Source organism: Halichoerus grypus, chromosome X (assembly GCF_964656455.1).
Source record: "Halichoerus grypus chromosome X, mHalGry1.hap1.1, whole genome shotgun sequence".
In the NCBI taxonomy this organism is placed as follows: Eukaryota; Metazoa; Chordata; class Mammalia; order Carnivora; family Phocidae; genus Halichoerus; species Halichoerus grypus.
In genome coordinates, this window is record NC_135727.1 from 91899184 (window position 1) to 91921266 (window position 22083).

The 22083-nt window shown below is 40.2% G+C and overlaps 1 protein-coding gene and 1 pseudogene across 2 annotated transcripts in view; one reads left to right on the forward strand and one right to left on the reverse strand.

The window, feature by feature from the left end:
• Nucleotides 1-22083, reverse strand: part of JADE3 (jade family PHD finger 3) — a 134659-nt gene that overhangs the window by 85156 nt on the left and 27420 nt on the right. For both annotated transcript variants that reach the window (XM_078065338.1, XM_078065337.1), the window contains exon 2: nucleotides 4725-4795. The gene's annotated coding sequence lies outside the window, so the exon portion shown is untranslated. The remainder of the gene's footprint in view (nucleotides 1-4724; nucleotides 4796-22083) is intronic.
• LOC118551138 (large ribosomal subunit protein uL11 pseudogene) overlaps nucleotides 10730-22083 on the forward strand; it is a 29864-nt pseudogene continuing 18510 nt past the window's right edge.

A 22083-nucleotide genomic window follows, 5' to 3' on the forward strand; every position in this document is an offset into this window, starting at 1 on the left:
TGGTCAGAAGATCCTGTGCTTTCAAGTTTACTGTTAGAAATGCAAAACAGGGACAGCAAAACTCCATCATCCCACCTCTGTTCCCTCAGTACAGGATGTTTTCCTCTTTCAAAGGTCTTTTTTTTTTTTATAAGATCTTTCATCCAGTGTGTTTTAAATAACTGATTTTCTCTATTTCCCCAAGCAGATTATTGCGTGGTCTAATTAAGTTGTCCCTCAGGAAACATCATCCCTGACATGCAAAGAGAGACAAAACAATGGTGGCAGATTGTGGAAACAGGAATATTTCATTTCCACCAACTGAAAGACTATAAAAATCAAAAGTGCCAAAATTGCTCCTAAGCTATTTATATGCAGTGTTTAAAATATCAGTAAGGCACAGGAGACTGGCAAAAGGTTCTTAGTTTATTTACTGTTTTTCCCAGGTTCTGAATTCAGAACCCCATATTCCTACTTTGACAGTTGACAGCATTACAACCAGGTTCAGAAGGTTCTGTTGCAGACAATGTAAATGATGCCCATTTTTGTATGGACCTTTCTCAGAAGTAAAGCTGAGAGGGAACTGAGTCTCAGATGTTCACTCTTATAGGACTCATCAAATAATTCCATAAAGATTTGATGAAAGACCTTGGGCTGGAATGTGGGAAACCTGGGTGTTAGCTCAAATTTCTAGTTCATTACCACACTATTTTTATTATAGTGGCTTTGTAGTAAATTTTAATCTGGTAGAACAAACTCTCCTCACAAAATTTCCTGATGATTCTTGGGCATTTATTCTTTCCAAAATGCAAATCTGACTGTGACAGCCCTTAGTGTAAAACCCTTCCATTGCTCCCCAGTGCTCACAGATTTCTTTGTAGGCCCCTGTAGGGCTGTGATTTAGTAAGTGGAGAGTACAAGTTTAGGGCCAAAGCTGACTGCTCAAAAGGAGAGGTGAGTCAGTGATACCACCAGAGAGCTCCTTTCTTTGCCCTGGTTCTTCACCAGGCTCACTCTCTCCTTTTAATAAGTATTGAACAAATATTTAACAATGGTTTGCAAGGGTGCTATGTCGGGGTCCCTAAGACCACCTCCAACTTCAATGATTCACTAGGAGGACCCACAGGACTCAGCATATAATCATACTCTTGGCTATAATTTACCACAGTGACAGGATACAAAGCAAAATCAGCAAAGGGAAAATGCACACTAGATGAAATACAGGGGAGATCAGGCACAAGCTTCCCAGAGTTCTCTCCCAGTGGAGTTACACAAGGATGCACTTAATCTCCCTAGCAACGAGTTGTGACAACACATGTGAAACGCTGTCTACTAGGGAAGCTCATTAGGGACTCAGGACCCAGGTTTTGATTGGAGGCTGGTTACATAGGCACCCTCTGACTGGCAAATACCCAAATTCCAGACTCCCAAGAAGGAAAGCAGGTGTTCTGCAGAAACTACATTGTTTGTATAAACAGTTCAGGCACAATGAGCCACCTTTATCAATCAGTTCTGGGAATGGTGGGAACCCTCCTGAAAATCAAGTTCCCAGATGCCCACCAAGGGACAAACCTGTAAGCAGGCCTTTCAAAGTCAGGTCTGCTATGAGACTTTTTTGCACAGATGCCAATCATTAGCCTGGGCAGGCACCAACAAATCCTGTCCAGACGTGGATGGGGGAAACAAAATCATGAGAGTTCTCTGAGCAAGATACTAAGTGGAACAGGAATGGAGACACACCTACCTTCTCCCAGTGGCAAAAAGGAAGGGGCAATGAGGACTGCTTCTTGGGAGAGGCAATGCCTGAGCCAGGTCTGGACACATGACAGATGTTGTGGCATATCTAGATTTAAATCCCAACCAGGTGGGTGACCTTGGCTAGTTAATTCACTAGACTAAGCTATATCTCAGGAAATGAGTGACCCGCATGGACCAGGGCTATTGATCACTTTGATTCCCTGCTTAAACTTTGCATGGCTTCCAAACCTCTTGCAAGGCATGTGGCCTTGCTAGAGGGGGTGCCAACCTACTTCTCCAGCCCCACCTATGCCTCTCTGCCCCTTCACTCTCTGTGATCCAGCCATTCTGGCCGCATTTCAGTGCCTGGAATATGCTTCCTCCTTCTATTTCCAAGGCTCTGCACATACTGTTCACCCCCTTACCCACCCATTGTTCATCATCACCCTACCTACTTCAATATCTAATTCCTATTCATGTCAGATTTCAGTCCAAACGACACTCCTCAGGGCAGCCTTTCCTCACCTGCCCAGAGTATATCAGAACCCCTGTCATTTGCTTTCCAGCACCAGGAACTTTTCCTCTATCACTGTGAGCACATTAAAGTCCATTTTTTTTACACTTACACACTTCAAGAAGGCAGAGACTATGCCTGTGTTATTCACAGTGATAACCTCTGAGCCTAACAGGGTACCTATCACATAGTGGGCATTCAGTAAATGTATGAAAGTATGAACGAGGGTTCATGCTCAGTCCATGTGGTCTGTGGGAGGGCAACTCTGTCCCTCCCTCCCTAGCAAATACACACCTTCTGGGTCTAAGGCACAGGACCCAGGCTATACCAACAGGTCATCCAAGGGTTTTGACAGTATTGGGAAAGAGGCACTGCACCTGCTGCAGACAGCCTGTCTGGGAGTGGAACTAACTCAGAGGAAAGCAAAGCTGAGAGAAGGAGATTCAGGGCTGCGATGAGGATATAGCCATACCTACAAGCAGCAGTCCATACACTATTCATTTACCAGTAAACTTTCTTTTTGTTTCTTGTTGAGTTGGGATTCTGACACATGTAACTAAGAATCCCGATACAAAAATAATAACTGGGATTAGACATGTAGGTGGTCCCAAAGAACAACAGAAAGACCATCAGCAAGCCTAACTTGTAATGACCTAAGCTAAGTGGCCTGAGGAATCCTCATCGTTCCTTAAACTATGCACAGGCTTGGTTCTGGTGGTGCAGGGAGAAGACACTCTGGCTGGGGAGTAGAGTACAGGCATCCTGGCTAGTCATAATCCTAAAGACCACCCTGTTCCTCACCACAGGGCTAAAAAACTACTTGCACCTGTGACAGCAGAATCACTTCCTCTCATCTATGAAAACTCGCAGAACCCAGACCTCTCAACAGACTGGAGAGAGACAAAAATCTCCCTTATTTTCAAAGGTGTGGAATATCATCATTACAAATAAAAAGTGTGAATTGCACTCCAAACTCCATTGTAGACCAAATTAATGAAGCACTGGCTGGATAAGAAATAGTCACTACCAGCTAGCATGGGTTCTTCAAAATCAGGACACACTCAACTTACCCTAGACACCTTTCTGTTCCAGTCGCTTGATGCATTCATTGAGATAAATCTTTGTAAGTACAGTATATGTGCAGGTAGCTGACAAAGGCCATCAGGATTGTCCAGTTGGTAGGATGAAGACCTGCAGCTGCAGACAGGTAAACCTGAAAGGTGTCTTGTGGGGGGACACAGAGCTACGTCCTTGGCCCTGTTCTGATCAAAACTCTGATCAGTAACGTAGATGAACCTACTAGGTTACTGACCTACGAGGGGTCTGACCTCTGATGAATGTTACCCCTCCTAGGTCAGTTATCAGAGGAAAGGGGAGAATTCAAAAGCTATTATGATAAGAAAAAAACCAGGATGAAATTTCACTAGAATGTATGTAGAGCCCCTGCAATTTTAAAAACTCTTATTTCCTGAATGCAGGGTGACAGCAGTTCAGTTTTTGATGCCAGCAAATACCACACGGGGTGATGCAGCTACTCAATTTGGGCTGAATTCAGAACATACCATCTACCTCAGTTGGAACAATGAAGTTCCAGTCTGGGTATTACAGAGAAACAATGACTAACAAAAGTGAATCCAGAGACGGGAACCAAGATTACAAAAAGGTTTGGGAATCATGTCACACAAATGACAGCTAGAAGGGTGAGAATGTAAATTGGTACGGTCATTTTGGGTAGCAAAATGATATAAAACTGAAAACATCCATACCTTGTGACCCAGCAATCTCATTTTAGATACATATCTTGGAGAAACTCTCACAAACTTACATAATTACCAATACAGAATTTTTTATAAAAGCAAAATTCAGGAAGTACTTAGGCTTTTGTCAATAGGAGAGTGGCTAGACAGAATAAGGTCAATTCACACCTGGGATACTTTACAGCCACTGAAAACAATGATGTAGGTCTACTTACCAATCAGGATGGGCTAAGTTTGTCAAAGTAACAAAAGGAACCTAAAATCTGAGCTTAACACAATCAAAGTCGATTTATTCCTTATGCTACATGTTTAAAGTGAGTTGGCAAAAAAGCTAAATGTAGTTATTCTCAGACCCAGGCTGACAGAGGACCCATCTCTATTTGCCAGGGACATGAAAGGCAGTAAATTTCATATTGGCTCTTAAAATCTCCATCTGGAAGTGTACCCATTATACTGTTGACATTTCATTGACCGAAGCAAGTCACATGGCCACACCTAACTTCCAAAGGGGCAGGAACTACAATCCTACCATATGCCCAGAAGGCAGACAGCCAAAAATATTATGTTATATATAATGACTAATACAACATACAGTATGGAAAGATTAATACAAAATATATGAAAAGGTCTACAACATTTTACTGTGTGGACAAAACACATAGACACATTCATAATACCACCATTTATGTAAGTTAAAACAGAGATCCAAAACAAATCTATATGTTGTCTATACATACCTATAGATGCATGAAACGGAGGAGGGAGGAGGATGACACTGGAAGAGGTGATCAAAGGGAAATAATCATTTCTGTAAAGAAAAAATATGACAAAATCTTAACTGCTGAAATTCTGGCTGGTGGAGAGTTGAGTGTTCATTATATTAATGTATGAATTTTTCCACTGTGTTAAAATCCTTGAAATAAGAAGCTGTTGAGGGGCACCTGGGTGGCTCGGTCGTTAAGTGTCTGCCTTTGGCTCAGGTCATGATCCCAGAGTCCTGGGATCGAGCCCCGCATCGGGCTCCCTGCTCAGTGGGAAGCCTGCTTCTCCCTCTCCCACTCCCCCTGCTTGTGTTCCTGCTCTCGCTGTGTCTCTCTTTGTCAAATAAATAAATAAAATCTTTTAAAAAAAAAAGCTGTTGAAAGAACCAGGAATTTTTTAGCCTGAGAAGACCAGAGGTGGGAGATAGGGGAATGGCAAGTAGGAAAATAGATGACTTTAACTGTTTTGGACAAAGGAGATCTGCTCTGTGTGGTAATGAAGGGGAGAGCTGGGCACAATGGTGAGAGTTCCCAGAAGGCAGATCTTGGCTTGGGAATAAAGAATGACCTATCATGGAAAGATGAGTGAGTAGCTTCAAGAATGTGTGGAGGAAAAATATGTATTATTTGGGGGGAAAAAGTGATCAAGAGTCAGACAACTGCCTGTTTCATAGAATATTGTGAAGAGGATTGCTACACTGGGAAGGTATCTGGATTTGTGATCTCCAAGGTCCTTCCAATTCTCAGATTCCATCAACCTTGGACCAGAACCTCTCAATTAAGAGCTCAGAGGCTCTGGGAAGTGTAGCACAATTATCCCAAGACAAGCTTTAAAAAATAATGCAACAATCTGAATTCAGTAAAGCTTTTAATGGTGCTACCCGGGAATATTTCACAATCAGTACGGAATAATTCATTTAATTGGGCCTGAAAATTAATATAGGCAGGGGGTTACAAAAATTATTCCGGCCTTGAATAAAGCTAGCTTTAAATCTCATGCCTGGTCAACCTTATGCACATAATTAAATCAGTACTATTTGTAGAACTGTAGCCTATTTAATCACTGCTTCTGTGGCTTATCAGTTGTTCGTTCTCCCAGTACCAAAGTCAAATTGCTCCCACAGCTAAGGAGATCTCCACAGAAACATCCGACTGAAATGAGTATTACTTGGTAAAATCAAAGTGTAAGAATAATGAGTGTGTTTTCTTTCTAACTAGTTGCTTTGGCTACTGCCAAAAGAAAAAAAAATAAAAGTCTTAGCAGTAGAAAATGAGTATCCTTGACCTGTCCTTGTGTGAGCTGGGTCAGTCTGGCATAAAAATGATGGGGTCAGAACTCAGGCAGCTCCCTGTGGCTGCCCTGCTCCAAGGCCAAGAAGATAAGAAATTTCAGTGGTAGTAAATGAGACATGCTGTACCTGAGGATTTTCTTTCCAAAAGGTACTGCATCTTTTGTACCAACAAGTTTTTATCTATACATAGGAAATACATGCCCAGAAGGTTATGAGTTAAGCAGCCTTTACATGCCTGGAACCTGATGGATCTGAATAGACACCTGAGAAGCCCACCATGGTTTTTAAGGAATGTATTTCCATCATAAAAATATTAAAAGCATGCTGCAACTTAAAAACATGTGCTTTTTGTCCATGTATTTTTGCCTATTTAGGATTTCCTACCTGCAGTGATTTTGTACCACATAACTAACAAGGGGAAATACTTGCATAAAAGTAACTGTTATTTAGTAGTTTCTTCCTATTAAATTTCAAGATTAACAACAAATCAAAATAAAACAAAACAAAACCAAAACACAGCTCAAAAGGCTCTGATATATTCCCAAGTTAATGAGGTTAGTGTGATTTGAATACTACCTTCTTTCTAGAGCCATATTCCCGGCTGTGCTGGAGCTTCATGTGGCCTGGCCCCACCACCCCCAGAAATACTGTATAAAAAAAAATCCCTAATATGCTGGAGAAGCAGCTGGCTAGACCACCTCAATGCCTTGCAGAGACTCAGGTCTGGCCCTAATCTATGAGCAAAAGCTGATTATTCACCCCCCACCTCCCCAGCCCAGCTTCTCCATCCGTCAAGTGCAAGCACTTATATCCTAAGATATCAGAGGGAAGTGTATTTATCCTTGGAAGACAGTGTCTGGTGATAAAATGCAAGACTGCACTGTTAGGAAGGAGTGTGGGGGGAAACCAGAGACAAACAGGGGAGTAAGGAGGAGAAAGGGCTTGATGAATGAAGTCCTGGGGGCAAAGGTGACTGGAAAACAGCAGGACAGAAGTAAGAGAATGTGACAGAGAGGCAGGGCCAAGGAAAACAACGAGGTCAATGATATGCTGCATGAGGACAAAGGACTGTGCTTCCGGGTCAGATTACCACATATGCCTTCAGAAAAGTGGCTTTGTTTTTCAGAAGGTCCTTATGTATTCTGCCCATTGATGCAGCTCCTCTGCTTACCCTTAGAAACTTGCCCACTTAACTACACCAAAAGCTGCATCTCTAAAACTGTTATTTCAGAGATATATAAATACTTCGGGGAAGAAGAAGGGAACTAATCCCAAACATCACTTAAAATATCAGTTAAGACTTCTGGTTCCAGGTAAGATGGAATAAACATACCCAATCTTCTACTGAATGCAACTATAAAATTTGTACAGAATGTGGCAGCTATTAGAGAACTCTTTAAAGTACCTATCAGGAGTAGACCAGGGAAGAATACCAGAATGTCAAGTACAACTGAACTGGTGATGACTTTACCACCTTTTTACCTCCAGTATTCTCTGGCCTGAACCCAACACAACAAAACCTGAAAGTTAGTGAACACTGTGGTTAGAGCACATGTTCTGGCTCAGGTGCTTTTTATGGAAACAGGAACTACTATAACTCAGAGAAACTAGAGGGAAATCCCCTGGGTTTTTCTCTCCTTTCCCTCCCTTCTCCACGCCCAGAAAATCCCATGGTGGAAGCTGCAGCAATGAAATTAACTGGCAAAAGAAGACTGTAGGATTTAAAACTCTCAAGGGAAAGGAAACTTACATTCCATTCGGTGGAGTTATAGCTCCAAAAGGGCAAAACCAAATCCCATTGTTTTATCTTACTTTCTCTCTTTCTCTGTCTCCCTGCCCCTTGTGCTCCAGAGGCAGTGCATCATGAAGGCAGGTGGTTTCTGACCGGAGGACAGAAAAGGAAAGCTCTAGGAAACCAGAAAGTACCATGAAAATAACAAAGAGAGAAGAGCTCAGGAAAGCAAACCCATAAAGCTGCTTATGAGCAACTCGGATCACCCCCCACCCACACATATGTGGGCTTGATCCCTAATTATCATGTCAAAGACTTTGAGAACTGAGCTAACAGAGGAACACTCAGGTCCCAGATTGACCAATGGGTGTCACACATGGGACAGATCTGAATAGCACTGCAAAGGACCTGAATAGTAACATTGGAGCTACAGTCCACAGAAAGTGAGTTGGAACTTGCACTCTGAACTAACCAGGTAAACTGACTGCTAAAACAAATATATCAACATTCTCCATTGGACTGAAAAAATATCCATAGTCTAAAAACATAATATTCAAAATGTCTAGGATAAAACCCCAAATTACTTGCTATACAAAGAACCACAAAAATGCCAATTCACACGGGAAAAGACAATCAACAGATGCCAACAATGAGAGGACACAAATGTTGAAATTATCTAACAAGTATGTTAAAGCAGCTATTATAAAAAATCCTTAAGTAAGAAACTGCCAAACTTGAACACTCTTGAAAGAAAGTTAAAATACAAAATACTGGCAAAGTAAAGAGGAGATATAAAGGATAATCAAATAGAAACTTTAGAATTGAAACATAAAATAACCAAAATAAAAAATTCACTAGGAGAACACAATAGCAGAATGGAGGAGGCAGTGAACTTGAAATAGGTAAACAAACTAGCCAATCTAAATAATAGAAAGAAAAAAAGATGGTGGTGGGGGGAACAAGGCCTCAGGGACCTGTAGGATAACAATAAAGGATCTAACATTTGCGTAATTGGAATCCAATATAGAGGAGAAAAAGAGTGTAATGCTAAAAAATATTTGAAGAAAAAATAGCTGAGAATTGCCAAGAAACTGAGAGCACTAAACATAACAAATACAAAGAAATCCACAAGCAGACACATCATAATCAAACTGCTGAAAACTAAAGACAAAGAACTGAGGAAATGGATAATTCAACACTAACAGAGAGTTCAACACGCACTCTTGATAACAGAACAACTAGAAAGAAAATCAGCAAGAATACAGAAAACTTACAAAATACTATCAAAAAATTGAGCTAAGCTAGCATTTACAAAACACTCCTACCAAGATGAGCAACATATATATGCTTTTTCAGGTGTATATGGAATATTCTCCAGGACTTGCTGGTGGGACTATAAAATGATTCAGCTACCTTGGAAAATAGTTAGGCAGTTTCTTTATAAAGTTAAGCAGAAATTTACCATATAATCCAGCAATTCTACTCCTAGGAATCTACCCAAGATACATGAAAATATGTCTAACATAAGGACATGTACACGAATGTTCACAGCAGCATTATTCATGAGAACCCAAAACTAGAAACACCCCAAATGTCCATCCACAGCGAACAGATAATCATAATGTTGTGTATACATATAACGTAATATGCAACAATAAGAAGGAATGGATTATCAATACATGGCACAACCATGGATGAACCTCAAAAACATTATGCTACCTGAAAGCCAGACACAAAAGACCATATAGCATATGATTTTATTTATACGAAGTATGCACAAAAGGCAAATCTATAGAGACAAAAAGTGGATTACTGGTTGCCTAGGGCTGGGGGGAGGGGGAGGAGTAATGGCAAATGGGCACAAAGAATTTTACTGGAGTGAAGGAAACACTCTAAAACTGGATTATGGAGATGGTTAGAGAACTTGGTAAATTTACTAAAAAGCATTGAATTGTATATTTAAACATGCAAATTTTGTGGTATGTAAATTATACATTAATAAAGTTGTCATTCTAAGAATGTTATATAAATGAAATCATACAGTATAAAAACTTTTGAGACTGGCTTTTTTTAATTCAGCATAATGCTCCTGAGATCCATCCAAGTTGTTCCATGTATCAGTAGTTCATTCTTTTTATTCCATTACATGCATATACCACAGTGTGTTAACCATTCACCCACTGAAAGACATTTGGGTTGTTTCCAGTTTGGGGTTATTACAAATAAAGCTGCTGTGAGTATTCCTGTACAGGTTTTTGTGTCGAAAGGATACTCTGAAGAGAGTGAAAAGACTCTCTCAGACTAGAATGGATTCATACCCTGTATAAAGAACTCCAATAAATTAATCAGAAGACAGACAACTCAACAGAAAAATGGCAAAAATCTTGAACAGGCTCTTTACAAGAGGATATTCAAACAGAAATAAACACGAAAAGATGTTCATCAGTATTAGTTATCAGGGAAATACAAATTAAAACCAAAATAAGACTTGCAAAAAACCCCAAAATGTTCATCAACAGAACAGATAAACAAATTCTGGTACATTCATATAATGAAATACTCAGCAATAAGACAGGAGGGACTACTGATACATAAGACATCACGGTTGAATCTCAAAAACATTATGTTGAACAAAAGAAAGCCAAAAACAATCCAGACACAAGAATACATACTGTTGAAGTTCAATAACAGGTAAAACTAATCTATGGTGATAAAAATCTGAATAGTGGTTGCTTCTGGTTGGGGAATACTGCCTGAAAAGAGACATGATGGTATTTTCTGGGGTGACAGAAATCATCTAGATCTTCACTGGGGTGTGGGTTACATAGGTATATACACTTGTCAAAACTCAAACTCTACTCTTAAAATCTTTTCATTTTACTGTAAATTATACTTCAATAAAAAAGAAGTGAGTCACAATAAAACATCACAATAAAATATCACTAGTATCCATTAGTATGGCTAAAATTCAAAACCTCAACAATGCAAGTGTTGACAAAGATGTGGCCAAGTGGTACCTCCTGTATACTGCTGGTGAGACTGGACATTAGTTTAAATGCTTTGGAAAGCTGTTTGACAACATCCACTGGGGCTCAACATATGCGTACCTTAGGACTCCGCTCTTAGTTATATATCTAACAGAAATGTACACATTTGTTCCTCAAAAGATGTGCAAGAACGTTCAGATGAATACTATATGTAGTAGCCCCAAATTGGAAACAACCCTGATATGTTCATCATGGTATAATAGAATTTTTTAAACTGTGAGATATATATGTGTATGTATGTATGCATATGTATATATATACATGTGTATATATATTCTTCACCTATGCAAAGTGTCAAAATAGGATTAACCTGCAGAGAGAGAATTAAGGATAATGGTAAATTGGTAACCTCTAGGGTATAAGGAAGGGGTAGTCATTGCCAGGAAGCAGGAAATGGGCCTCCGCGGTGCTGGTAATGTTCTTTTGGCCTGGGCACTGGTTAAATGGGTATGTTCCCTTTGAAATTATCAATAGAGTTGTACACTTATGACTTGTTCACTTTTTCTTTTAGATTCTGTCCCTTATGCTATATGCATGCATACTTAAATTTTCCTCTCTTTGTTCACTACCACCACCACTACCCCCTTTATCCTTCTTTAGCATGTACAGTTCCCTTACTCTCTGCATTGTCTGCTGAACTATCAATAATACTTGGTACTTAACCTGAATCTTCACTGCCAGTGATGGGATCACGTAAAGTCAAAACCGCACTGAAAAAAGAGAGCCCACAAAATAACTACAGGGAGAACACAGGCATCCTTTCTTTACACAGGCAGGACTTTATGAGTCAGCATCAAAGAAGCTGGACCTTGTCTATCCACAGAGGGGAAACCATCTTTTAAATAGAAGGATTAGTTCATTTGCCCACATAATTCCAGGACAAAGCTACAGACCCAGAGTGACATTCCTTTATGTGCTCCTTCCTGTATAGGAAATCTTTCCAAAGGCATTTTGAGATCCTTTAGCAATTATCAGAGCTGCAAAATATTATAAAGGGAGCAAAAAGGCTGCCCAGGAATTGATTCTTAACCACAGTATAAAATGTGGATTTCGGGATGTTAATCTTAAAAACTCCCACAGGCTAACTGAACTTTTACATTACCTTTAATTTCACAGAATGTCACTCGTTCATTTATACACACTCCAAATTGATATACAGGATACTACAGGCTGATACCACACTTGGTACTACAGATACAGGGACAGATAACTTCAAGGTCTGTAATTTTGAGGTAACTGAGGACCCTGGTGGATGGAGAAGGAGGAGAGGAAAACAAATCACCACAACCCAGGGTGACAAGTTTTATAAGAGAAGAAGAAGGGAAGGCTCCAAATTTCCTAGGGGCATGGAAGCACAGTGACTAAATCTGTCCAGAGAGGTCATGGAGGTTTCATGTCAGAAGTGATACATTATCAGGATGTGTACCAATCAAACAGCATGGCACTTCCTGAGATCTTAGAGCTGAGCAAAATGCATGTTTGCTCTGAGAAAAAAACCTAGCTGAAACCCACATTTGGAAGTGGACACCCACAGGCACAAACCCTGAGACTGCCTGTGCAGGAGAACAGCTCATCAACACCCAAAACTCCAAACAAACTAATCTGGGAGGTGCATGGATGCAAAAAGGAAGTGACTTTGACTTTATTTCGGGGAAGCAGGGTTGGAATATTCTTACAATTTAGTAAAAACAAACAATTTTATTTGATATTCTACTTAGGATGGACCGTGAGAATAAAAGGTGGATTAGCCTGAAGGATCGAAAAAGGGAGAGTCCCACAATCAGAAGTTCCTATCCAAGCATGGCCCAGAAGGAGATGGAGCTCATGTCCAAGTACCCACCCCTCTTAGCTGAGGGGCAGGAATACCACAGTTTTCAGAAAAGGACCAAAAGGTGCTCTCATGCTAATGACATCAAACATGAGAATCACATCACTAAAATCCCTGATCCAAGTCCACACTTGAGAAGATGACTTGACCTCCCACACAACTCACCCAAAGAGACAGAGATAGTTATCAGTGGTATAGTGATAAATGCTTAACATCAGGCTGGGGGGGCGGGTGCTGTGACTTGTAGTTTACTGATTTCTGTGATGTAGATATTCCCACCATAGTCAGTTTCAAGCTTTTAAGGGGATGTCACTAGCCATGGAATTTGAGAGTGATATATACAACCAGCTCTTGCAATCTGGTGTGAGGTGGCTACATCACCCGAAAAGGCAGTCAGTTGAATTTTCACTATATATCAATAAATTGCTATCTTGGCCTATACAGATCAGATCTCAAGAGCTAGGTGACCTCAAGTCCCTCCTTAAGTAGAGGTCCATCCTCAGTATGAACAAGATTGGGTTTTGGAGTACCCCAAGGGGAAGGTCAACCCTGGACTAAGGTAAATCCTCCAAGGTGAAAGGCATAACACACATGATGGCATGGAAAGGCACAACATACCTAACAAAACAGAACGAACCAACAGACAGAAATTTCTACACTTGATCTTAGCCAAAAGGCCGAGAAGCGATCAGACAGAAATTTCTGCAAGTAATTCTGTATATTAGACTACAGAGTGGTATGAAAGACTGGTGAACAGTGAGTTTGGGGAGCCAAGCTAGGAAAAGACTAAAAAGAGAGGCATGGGGAACTATACTCATGGGGGCACCCTTTGTTGTGGTAGATGCTTCACATACTTTAATTCATTTAGTCATACCTATTCACATACTATCCATTTATACAAAAAAGCCTCAGTGAGAGATCAGGGAGCTGGTATTTGAACCCATGGACTGATTCCCACAGCATATCGCCCTACTACATCATGCTACTTCCATGGGAGAGCTGGGTAATGATGTAAGAACACTCCCTCCCCAATCCTGCCTACGGCCCCTTCAGTCCTCTACATTTACCTGAACCCTCAAAAGGGAGACTATGCAGTTTTTTCTTTCAGGCCTGGCTAGAAAATTCTATTATATCCCTTTGGGATTCATTTCAACAATTGCTAGAAACACTTCCATCTTTTCCTAAACCCATCACACAAATATAGTCCTCATTTTATTTTACTACTTATAATTATAAATTATGATTACAGCCACTACCAAATTTTGTTTAAAATGTCCTAAGTACTGAAAGGGCACCCTCTTAATCTTTTCTTTTGCAGAGTTAGTGATCATAATCTTTTACCCGCCATTCTGAAGTCTTGCTTTCCAACTGTTTATCATTCTTCATGTTTTCCCAAGCCAGACACTCTTCTAAAAGGCATGGCCACTGGTGAATACCATGAAGTTACCCAGTAGCTCTTGTATTCCATACATCCACGTATCTATCCAATTATTAGAAAAACTACAGACAATGGAAAAGGAGTTCTCAAAAAAGGAGTATGAATGATTAAGATGGTTAAAAGACTTTTTAAAAAATTTATTTAGGGGCGCCTGGGTGGCTCAGTCCTTAAGCGTCTGCCTTCGGCTCAGGTCATGATCTCAGGGTCCTGGGATCGAGCCGCGCATCCTGGGATCGAGCTCCGCATCGGGCTCCCTGCTCAGCGGGGAGCCTGCTTCTCCCTCGCCCACTCCCCCTGCTTGTGTTCCCTCTCTCACTGTGTCTCTGTCAAATAAATAAATAAAATGTTTTTACAGAGACACAGTGAGAGAGGGAACACAAGCAGGGGGAGTGGGCGAGGGAGAAGCAGGCTTCCCGCTGAGCAGGCTTTTTATTTATTTATTTGACAGAGACACAGTGAGAACACAAGCAGGGGGAGTGGGAGAGGGAGAAGCAGGCTCCCCGCTGAGCAGGGAGCCCGACGTGGGGCTCGATCCCAGGACTCTGGGATCATGACTTGAGCCGAAGGCAGTCGCTCAACCAACTGAGCCACCCAGGTGCCCCAAATAAATAAATAAAATCTTAAAAAAAATAAAAAATAAAAATTTATTTAATCCTTATTAATAAATACAAACATGGTTTGAGGAAGAAAGAAACAAATATAAAGCTTATTGACATGCAAAAGACACCATTAAGGTGAATACAGGAATTAGAAATGTAACAAAAATCAAGTGTAAATTTAATAGTTTTTTAAAAAAGATTTTATTTATTTATTTATTTGTCAGAGAGAGCGCACGCGTGCACAAGCAGGGGAAGCAACAGGTAGAGGGAGAAGCAGGCTCCCCGCTGAGCGGGGAGCCCGATGTGGGACTGGATCCCAGGACCCTGGGACCATGACCTGAGCTGAAGGCAGACGCTTAACCAACTGAGCCACCCAGGTGTCCGACAATAGTCTTTTGAAGCCTATGATTGATTCTGCCCCCTTCACTACTGCCTACCCTAAGCACCTACTGTATAAATGATTTGCACAGGAGAAGGGGGATTATAATTGATACTGACTTATGAAGACACGTGAGATACCCCATGATGACTTATGGACCTAACCATGAACACTTTGCTGGAGGCGGAAAAGTCAAGCAGGAGCCAGTGAAACCAAGAACCATGCACTTTGGATATCAATAAGCCCATAGAATACCAAGGCCTGAGGACATCTAGATTACACAATATTAAATAAGTGTGTCTGGAGTGGGGGCTGGATTTTTGTCTTGATTGGACTGCCAATCTCTCCCTAAACACAGGGAAACAAAAATGCAGAAATGTTCAAAATTTTCTTCCTCTGCTCCCTTTTACCTGGTTGATCTCTGTTGGTCACTTAAAATTCAGCACAGCCATCACCTCTTATCAGAAGCCTTACTTAACCTTCTCTCCTACTCCCAAGCTGTATAAAATGCCCCTACTAACCTCTACCATAATATTTACCCCCTGTAATTACCTGATTATTTGTACACATCTCCCATGGAAGGCAAGGCGTGTGTCAGGTCTTCTCTTTGTATGTCCAGTACCTAGCCCAGTATTTGATGCCCAACAGCTCAGTGAGCATTTGTTAACGGAACTGGGTAGTATCATTTGCCCAAAGTCACAGAACTGCTATACAGCAAAGGAAGGTTAGGCCCCAGGTCATCTTACTCCTCATCTAGTAAGCTTTCTGTTATATAATGTACTCGAAGAGTCACTCATGAATAAATCAGACAAAATTCCAGAAAATGTATTCTGTGGACAGACATTTTATTGATCTCTGAAGGACCAGCAAATGTAAATGGTTTAAATAAACCAATCAAAAGGCAGAGATTGGCAGAGTGGGTTAAAGAAAATGATCCATTTATGTGCTATCTACCACAAGTCACTTCAAATATAAGGAATTAAGTAGGTTGGAAGTAAAAAAAAATGGAGGAAAAAATAAGGTGCAAACAGTACTCAAAAGAAAGCAGGACTAGCTATATTAGTAACAACAAAAAGGAAATTTCCACAGATGGAGAACATTAAATAATGATAGAAAGGCCAATCTACCAAGAAACAGCAATCCGAAATGTGTATGCACCAAAAAACAAAAAAGCAAAACCAAATAGCTGCAAAATATGTGAAGCAAAAACTGATTGAACTGAAAGGAAAAATAGACAAATCCACAGTTATAATTGGAGACTTCAATGTTCTTTTCTCAACAATTGATAGAACCAATAGACAAAATCAGCAAGGATAAGGAACTCAACAAACACAATCAACCAACAGGATTTAATTGACACTTGTAGAACACTGCATCCAACAACAGCAGACTACATTCTTTTTAAGCACCCACAAAAAATATACAAAAACATACTATAGCTTGGGCCATGAAACAAACTTAAATTTAATAGGATTGATATCATATGGAGTGCATCCTCTGACCACAGTGGAATCAAAGCACAAATCAATAGAAGATAATAGGAAAATCTCCACACATTTGGTGCATACACATTTTCATGTACTTCTAAATAAGCCATGGGTCAAAGAGGAGGTCTCAAGGAAAATTTTTAAAACACACTGAACTGAATAAAAATGAAGATACCACAGCATACCCAAATTTGTGAGGCAGAGCTAAAGCAGTACTGAGAGGGAAATTTATAGCACTAAATGCTTATGTTAGAAAAGAAGAGTCTCAAATCAATAATCTAAGCTCCTACCACCTCAAGAAACTAGAAAAAGGAGGATAACAATCCTTGGTATAGGATACAAAAGTAGATAAAGGTTTGGGAAGAATGAAGGTCAACTTCTATGAAATAGTAACATTGGATAGGTGGGTCAACCACTTAGGCCTGAAGTGGGCAGAGTATCTGGGCAGGAAGACAACCAAACTAATGGCCTAGTTTAGGTAAAGGTAGAAATTAAGCTCTGGGCTTTCTACAGCAGCTGACCTGCTTAAAAAATCTCAACGAGACAGAGGAATAGGAATGCAAGCACCATAGGGCACATATTATCAACACATACACATAATCCCACAGAGGGCCCCACTTGAGCAGGTGATTAACACACCAGTGGGATTCTCACCTGTCAGGGCATGCCTAGGAGCAGCCTATCTTACCAGGAATCTAGGTTCTTGAGGGAACATGGCATCTCCTAGTAAAGAAGGTGGTCCTAAGAGAAGACAATAGCTCACCAACATGACCCAGTGGTCCCCCAAGGTCTGAGGGAATAATGATTCAGAAAATGGGTGTGAAGCATGTTACTCAGGTTTATCTAAAAGCTCAGCTTTCAACGACTTGATTCAGAATTCCAGTCAGAGAGGGGCTTTCCACAGAAACCTAAATAAGCTGACATGCAGCTCCTACAGCCCCAGGAGCTCCAGCTACCGAAGGAGGATGAAAGAGTCAAGAGCCTCAGCACAGACATCAGTGTCCTTAACTCATCCAGTCGGTAATGGATGAATGGGTCACCCACATGGGCAGAGTCAGGCATGTCAGTGGTATTAGCAACACTGGGGGCCGTGGGGCAAACAGAGAACAGCCTCAGTGGGCTGAAAGCACTAGCAGCCCAGCAAGGACTCTGCCCCAGAGGTCACCAAAAGTGCTAGTAGGAAAGAGAAGAGGAGGTAGATGACGCTTGGAGCTCTAGTATACCTAGTCAGGAAAACACAGCAGATACCTCCAGAATAAACTGGCTCTATCTGAAGACTTCCCTAGAAGCTGAAAAACTGTAACAGAGCTAGCAAAAGTCTATGGAGTGACTGTTATCCAGACTCTGGTTTCACCTCCAGGATGATATAGCCCACAGTATTTAGGACAGCTGTATTTCATGGTAGTAATAGATGCAAGAGTGAATATAGTTATAGAACACACACACATATATAGAAAATACATATGCATGCATAGTACAAAGAAATAATTATTTTCCTCTCACCTAAAACATAAATTTCCAAATCAAGAGAATAATATTTTTATCCTAAAAATTAACGTGTAGGGGCAACTGGGTGGCTCAGTCAGTTAAGTGTCTGCCTTTAGCTCAGGTCAGGATCCTGGGGTCCTGGGATGGAGCCCCTTATCAGGCTCCCTGTTCAGTGGGAGTCTGCTTCTCCCTCTCCCTCCGCTGTTCCCCCTGCTTGCGCTCTCTCTCTGTTTCTCTCTCGTGCGCGCGCACTCGCACATTCTCTTTGTCAAATAAAATATTAAAAAAAATTAATGTGTATTGTGCATTTAAAATTGATTGTTTCTAGGAACTCTATGATAGGCGACTCACTTAAGAAGCTTAAATTTCAATGGGTAACGTCAGTTAACTTGGGCCTAAAAACATCCTTGAGTGTACGCATAGTACAGATGTGGCTCATTTGGTCCTTGAGATGGAGGGAAGCAGTTGGGAGAAACAGCCCATGGACATCTCAATAGATTTCTGATGCCAGCTGGTAAGGCAGGTCTGGAGGCAAGAGGAAAGGCCAACTATAGGGGTAGGGGTGAGGGGCAATGTCAGGGTTCCTGGTTAGAGTTGGGATTTCCTCTTCATTTAAAAGTGATCAGCCATTTCCTCCCACTAGTCTCAGAGAAACAGCCTTACAAAAGAAGTCTACAGAAAGTCATCTAGGTAATTAGACTTGTAAAAAGCCCAACTCAGAAGCAGGAAAACAAAATTTAAATAATGGCCTTTATCTCTTCTAGCCAAGAAAACCTCCCTAAGCACCCCCCCCCCCAATTGCCTGTCAAGTGACTCCAAATAAAAATCTTCTTCAAATAACTAGATAGAAACAGTTCTGGCTTTTCTTCCAATCAATTTCTCCTGATTTAAAGGGCTAATCTGATTGATTGATTGCTTTATTTTTTTCCCTCAGCTTTACTGAGGTACAATTGACAAATAAAATTATAATATAAAGTATACAATGTGATTTTATATACATACACATTGTGAAAAGATTCTCACCAAGTTAACACATCCATTAGGTCACATAGATTCTTTTTTTCTTTTTGTGGTGAAAACACTTAAGTTCTACTCTCTCAGCAGCTTTAAGTATGTAATGCAGTGGGCGCTGGGGTGGCTCAGTTCGTTAAGCGACTGCCTTCGGCTCAGGTCATGATCCTGGAGTCCCGGGATCGAGTTCCGCATCGGGCTCCCTGCTCGGCAGGGAGTCTGCTTCTCCCTCTGACCCTCCTCCCTCTCATGCTCTCTGTCTCTCATTCTCTCTCTCTCAAATAAATAAATAAAATCTTTAAAAAAAAAAAAAGTATGTAATGCAGTATTGTTAACTACAGTCATCATACTATATATTAGATCCCAGAGCTTATTCAAAGTTTATACCCTTTTACCAACCTCTGCCCATTTCCCCCACTCCTTAGTCCCTGGCAACCACTATTCTATTCTGTTTCTATGAGTTCAACTTTTTAAAAAAAATCATATATTATAAGTGATATACCATGCAGTATTTGTCTTTTTCTGTCTGGTTTATTTCACTTAGCATAATACCCTCCAGGTTCATCTAGTTGTCACAAATGGCAGGATTTCCTGAAGAGCTAACTTTAAAAGTACAATAACAATGTGAAATATTGCTCTAGAACTGAAAATATTTAATATATGTTAATCGAGTAGTACTGTAATCAGTTAATAACTCTTCTACCTATATCTAAGACACTTATTCAAAGAGCAAAGTTTGATTTCTAGCTAACCTTTTCACACAGCTCAGATCACAGGACATTCTAACTCAACTCACTAGACATTATTCTAAACCAGGAGTTAGCAAACTTCTTCTGTAAAGGGCCAGAGAGTAAACATTTTTTTTGCTTTGCAGGCCATTCGGTCTCTGGCTTAACTATTCAACCCTGTCATTGCAGCACGAAAGAAACCATAAACAATATGTAAACAAATGGACAGGGCTGTTTTCTGATTAAACTTCACTTATGGATGCTGAAATTTGAACTTCATATAATTTTCACATATCATGAAATATTCTTCTTTCAATTTTTTCCAACCATTTAAAATCAGAAAAATCCATTTTTAGCTTGTGGGCTGTATGAAGATAGGTAGCAGGCCAGATCTGGCTGGTAGGCTATAGGGTACCAATCCCTGCTCAAACCAAGACTTGATGCCTCCCAGAAGGAATTTAAAATTTCAGACTTTCCCTGATTAAAAAAAATAGACATGGGGCGCCTGGATGGCTCAGTCAGTTAAGTGTCTGCCTACGGCTCAGGTCATGATCCCAGGGTCCTGGGATTGAGCCCCACATTGGGCTCCCTGCTCAGTGGGGAGCCTGCTTCTCCCTCTCCCCCCTGCTCATGCTCTCTCTCTAGCTATCTCTCTCTCAAATAAATAAAATCTTTTAAAAATAAATAAATAAAAATTAAAAAGTAGATATTTCAAACCAACATCTCACCATAAACTTTTGTTGTTAAAGTTTCAGCTCAAGGAGTAGGAGCAAACTCTAAAAGTGTATAGCAAAATATTAGAGTGGAAAGAGAACTAGAAAATGAACACACAGACCTGAAATTTACTAGGTATGTAAAGCTACAAAATGTAGTTCTTTCTGGAGCTCAATTCCCCCCATCCTAGTCCATTTGCAACAATCTTCCACATTGCATAGTTACAACTATAATTTACTAAACTCATGTTAATTTCTGTCTGAGATATATAGCAAATATTTCTATTTCTATTGTGTGCAGGTCCCTATGAAGCAAAGACACTTTCAAAACAAGCCTTTTATCATTATTATTCCAGTCTATTCTGGAATCTAGAGCCTACTTATGATACCCTGAATAGCCTGAGCAGTGAAAAAACCCAAATAGGATAAACCCGAAAAAATCCATGTGCAGACACATCCAAATCAAATTGCTAAACAAAAAGACAAAGAAAAAAAATCTTGAAAGCAGCCAGACAAAAACTTTACATTATAGGAGTACCTATTACCTTTTATAGGGGTACAGTAATTTGACGTTACAGTGGATTTTTTTTTAGTCAGAAACCATGAAGGTCAGAAGAAAATGGCACATGTTTGAAGTGTGGGGAAAAAAGAACTGTCAACACATAATTCTATATGCAGCAAAACTATCCTCCAGAAATGAGAATTTATAGCCAGCAATCTGCTCTAAAAGAACTGCTATAGGAAGTTCTTCAGACAGTTGGAAAATTACAGCAGACAGAAATTTAGAACATTAGGGGCAAAGGAACAGCAACATAAATTGGAAAATATTTGGGTAAATATAATACACTATTCTTCTCTTTAGTTCTTTAAAATATGTTTGACAACTGACAGCAAAAATGATAATGTGTGAAGGGATTTTCAATAGGTATAGATGTAATATAAGAACACTCTAACATAAAGGGTGGAAGGTAAAGGGTAAGGTTTCTGCATTCCTCTTGAAGTGATAAAGTAATTTTTTTTAAAGATTTTATTTATTTATTTGACAGAGAGAGAGAGACAGCGAGAGAAGAAACATAAGCAGGGGGAGTGGGAGAGGGAGAAGCAGGCTTCCCGCTGAGCAGAGAGCCCGATGTGGGGCTTGATCCCAGGACCCTGGGATCATGACCTGAGCCGAAGGCAGACGCTTAACGACTGAGCCACCCAGGCGCCCCTGAAGTGATAAAGTATTGATACTAAGCAGACTGCGCACAGCTAAATATGTGTATTATAATTCCTAATGTAACCACAAAAATATGCAGAGATAAACTAAAAAATCAGAGTAGATAAGTTAAAATGGAGCACTAAAAATGTTGAAATAACCCAAAAGAAGGCAGGAAAGTGGAAAAAAGGAAATAACAACAGAGGTTAACACAAAGAAGTAATTAAATGGTAGGCCTAAACCAAGCATATCAATAGTTACATTAAGTGTAATGGTCTAAACATACAATTAAAAGATAAAGAATGTCAGAACAGATATTTAAAATATGACTGAACTACACACTGTCTATAAGAAAATCACTTCAAATATAATGATACAGGTAGGTGAAAAGCGAA